Source organism: Panicum hallii, chromosome 6 (genome assembly GCF_002211085.1).
Source record: "Panicum hallii strain FIL2 chromosome 6, PHallii_v3.1, whole genome shotgun sequence".
NCBI classification, from domain to species: Eukaryota; Viridiplantae; Streptophyta; class Magnoliopsida; order Poales; family Poaceae; genus Panicum; species Panicum hallii.
Genome location: NC_038047.1, coordinates 24,435,925 through 24,440,588, shown reverse-complemented (window position 1 = coordinate 24,440,588; position 4,664 = coordinate 24,435,925).

Sequence of the window (4,664 nt, the reverse complement as noted above, 5' to 3'; positions counted from 1 at the left end):
AGTGGTGTCAGAGACTTTCGAACTTTGGTTCGGGGCTTCAGTTATAGTCTCGACGACGTTTACTGGGTTTTAAGAAAACCCTGGTTCGTGCTCCGAGACTAGCTCGTAGTCTCCGTCGTCGAGTGTCGTTGACTCTACATGATATGCAATGATCTGATTAGATGGTTCTTGAGTTAAGAGTTTTATTTCACAATAAAGTTGCAATCCAACAGATTAATACACTCAATTTCATAAAGCAAGAGGGTTAAATATAAACTCATTATTGGTATTCTAATCCAATTATCCTATTTAATTGAATTAGATTAACAAGTTTGATTTTTAATTTGAAATTTATAAAGGCTATGGCCTTGATTTTTTGTGGATAAGTTTACTCCTAGTGGATAAGCTTACTATGAATTTTTCTTAATTTTTTGAAAATAGATACTAGGGTATTTGAATTTAGTTCAAATGTTAGGTTTAAATTCAAATCTTAGGTAAACAGTGTTATAAATTCCTAAAATATTTACTATGGACTATTCTATTATAGATCATCACATGGTAAAATGATCTAGTTATAAAATTCTTAGTAGCATGCTTAATTAAATTTAAACCCTTTCAAGCTTAATTTGCATAAGTTTAAACTAACTTAAGCTAGAGTTTAGAACTGCAGTTGAAAATTGCACACAAGCTCATTCATAACATAACCAGGTTACACACCAAAATTCACCATCAATAGAGCTAGCATGCAAAAGTTATGCTCAAACTAACCTTTTCTTAAACTTTAAATAACTCAAAAAGCATTTTGTTTTCAAACCAAACTTTAGTAACAAAAGTAGTCAAGTTCAACTTCTAGAATACAACAAAACTGGTTTGATAATTTTTGGAGTTTTCTACGAATTCCTATGGATTTTACAAGTTGGCTGATTTGTGTTTAGAGAGGGGTGCTACTTTCTCACAGATAGGCCCCTGGAAACATTTGAATCTTTGCAATTGAGTCCCTGGCTGGACTACACAGGAGGTCCGATCGATGCCGATCAAATTCCGTGGAGAGAGCTCACCGGCGGCGAGGGGCAAGTGAGGGGAAATGCTCAGGGACTCACGGCGGTCTCGGGGGTGGCCGGTGTCGGGGAAGAGAGGGGCCGAGGCGGCGTAACGGCGGCGAACAGGGGCGGGCGGCGGAGGTCCGAGGGACATCATCGGCGTTCCGGTGGCCGGAGGGCAGGAGGGCGGCGGGGAAGTGGTCACGGAGCTTCCACGCGATGATGTGGTGCTGATGGTGGGCTTGGCTGGGGCTGAGGGGTGGTGGATCGACGGGACGACGGCGAGGCCGAGCGGCGGCGGAAGCTCGAGCTCACCGGCGTAGTGGTCTGGTCATTCCGGTGCACGAGAGCGAGATTTGGCGGGCTGGGGAGCACCAATGGGTGACGGGGATGCTATTTGTGCACTGGATCAGGGATGGGAGGCGACGTGGGCGGCTGTCGATGGTGAGCAGAAGCTACGGAGGAGGTCCGGTGAGGCGCGGTGGTCGGGAAAAGAAATGGCCGTGGAAATGTGGGTGCGGGGACATAAGAAGAAGTGTATTATTGGGAGCTCCAGGATGTGCTTCGAGTTGAAGAGAGGACACAGTGAGCGATAGCTGGTGCTGGCGGCCGGCGACGAGCGTGGCGGTCGCAGGCGGATCTCGGACAGTGGCGGGGGTAGCGTGGCGCGTGCGGGAGAAGACAACGGGGACAGCTAGAGCGGCGGTCGACCGGGGAGTGACGCATGGGGACTACCAGAAGCAGGAGGTGGCGCCGGTCGGGCTGCAATGACGGCGAGCAGCGGCGGAAAGCTGTTCGGGCGGATGGCAGTGCGGCGCGATAACAAGGATAGAAATCGCTCAATGCGTCAGGCTTACGAAAGAAATCAAGGATGGATCAAGCTCAAAAGGAATGGTAGGGAATTCCGTTAAATTTTTACCTGCTTAAGGTCACGGAACTCCTTCTGCTTCATCTTCATTATGCCCTCAGGAATGTGATGGTTCCTGAAACGCTCACGGAACTGGTCCCACGTGAGAGCCTCACGATCCCGAGCTGGGTAGGACTCCCACCAGTCAAGAGCGGAGCCTCGCAGCTGCCCTGCTGCGTACAGGACTCGCTCCCGGTCGTCGCACTGCGCAACAACCAACTGGCGCTCCACCGAGCGAAGCCAGTCGTCCGCCTGGAGTGGGTCCGTGGCGTGAGAGAAGGTCGGAGGATGACCTCTCAGGAAGTCCGCACGCCTGTCACGGGGCTGAGGCGGCGGAGGAGGCGGTGGCTGAGCATGGATCTGCTGCAGAGCCTGAACGGTGTTGTTCAGGGTAGCCATCATCTGCATCTGGAGCTGGAAGAACTGCTCCGGGGTCAGAGGTGGCGGCATCGGCAGCGGCTGACCAGTACCCTGGTTGTTCTGCTCCTGCTGGTCAGAACCGGAACCGGTGCGCCTGGTGTTCACCATCTGATTGCAACAACCGAAATTTATGAGAAAAAGATATCGTGCCACTGCGGAAATGAAACTTCGGAAGGATATGACAGAAAGAAAAAGAATATAGGTTTTACCCCCAACATTCTAACTCAATTTTATTATTTAGTTCGAGTTGGGTTAGGTCGATTTGCATGAACAAGTTTAACTACTAGCCTATGCAGTCAACCAAAAATCCAAATCAAACATTTGCACAATAACAAACATTCAATATTCACAACTTAGTCGAGTTTTCCACACTACTCGACTAACACACTCGTTCTAGCGTATTTTCCATCGGGACGGCCCTACTTATAGCTTATAAGACTAGGCGACTCAGGCCAACGTCTACGGAAAACTCAAGCTACTTCTCAGAAAAGGCGGGGAAAACAGCAAATCAAGGGCTTAAGACTCAAGGAATAGAAGCAGAATCATGATGGTTGAGGATTTGCGGAGGCAAGCAAGAGAAAAGAAGTCCTAAACTCGACCAATTCTACCTAGGCTTCGTCCTACAGTCGACACGGCTCTGATACCAATCTGTCACACCCAATTTATAAGAACATAAATCGAGCAATCATATATGCGCCAGGATCAAGTCACGCATATATACAACAGATTATCAAGATATCACAACACATGTCAGGAATAACATTAATATAAATCGTAAATAAATCATAATGAATTATTTTATTACAACCGAATCAAGAATCGGTTCAAGAGTTGCGGAAGCGTATAAAAGAGATACAGGAAGAGCTGGGCGCCACAGGGACGTCGACTGGGAGACAAACGCCTAGAAGTCGTCGAAGCCGCTGACGTAATCCTCCACGTTGCCGGGCACTGAGCAGCAGTCGAAGATAGCCGAAATAGAACAGAAGAGTAGAGAGGCAAGTGTGAGTACAAAACTAGTACTCAACAAGTATAACATGAGAATGAGGCTCTAAGGTTAGCTGACTCAACTGCATTAGCTTTTAATCTTGGCAAATTTTATTAAAGCTAATTACTACAAGTGGATGAGTTACCGTAACCCAAATTTCATAAGAATTAATCAATATTAATTAAGAACTACTGAGAACCCTCCAAACCAAAACCACCCGGGAAATCTCCCTAATCAAAGGTTGATAACCCCACTAATCAGACGGAGGATCTGGGCCGCTCATGACTGTGAGCACAGCTGATATATCAGTTTTACACTCTCGAGAGGTTGCACAACTTTACCCACAAGTCGTGAGCTACGCTAGTTGTTTATCACACTTCCTTAGGTGAGATGGCTAGCAAGCACACTACGAGACCGTTACAAAGGACACGTTGGTAAGGTGTAACCGCTAAGGATTCTGGATCAGCGACGATGGGGCCCACCTCCGGGGGTACAAGACACACAGCACAGACCAAGCCGGAGGAGCAGGGACCATTGAAGCTTACCACCCCTCTTGCCCACGCAGGTAAGTTACTCCCGAACCAAAATGACCTAATTAATAAGTCAAGACCGTCCCATTCCAGTCTTGTGGTTGCGCGGTTGTCCCAGGTTGTCGCTCTATGAACCGGTCCTTATGGAGAGTGGCCAACCAAGCACTAAGCACCGTGCTGGCCCCCTAAACCATGTTTCTAACAAAAACATCTTTTAAGGACGCACAAACCACTCAAGCACACAGCACAGAGGGTCGGCTCCAGAATTAAGTTGCATAAGACCATTAATCAAATTAATTAAAAAGGACCAAGTGTGTTATAGCGCAGCAACCTAGCACAACTAACCACAATGCAACCCAAAGGATATATATATAGGATATAAAGTGGCTAGGAAATCCTTATAGGCATACAGAATTTAAATGCAGTATGAAATTGTATTTAAAAGTGATAGGAGGTTCATGCTATACTTGCCTTCCTCGTACTCTCCCGGCTGCTGCTCGAACTGCTCGGAAGACGGCTGCTCCTGGTACTGGTCCAAAGGCTCCGCGTCTACTCACGATCATCAAGCATAGTCCACACATACACACATGCACAAACAATAGCAAACTATAAGAAAACAGTACACCAATACAATAGAACAGCACATGAAACTAGCCTAGAACTAATCTACGCGTTACAACGATCGCGTGGATATAAAGAACGCTTAAAACGGAGCTAAAACGCGAAAACTGCGCTCGAAACAAGGTCCAGGGACCTATTTGTAAGAAAACTGGAGATCCTAAGGGGTTCTGCGCAAAAACCGA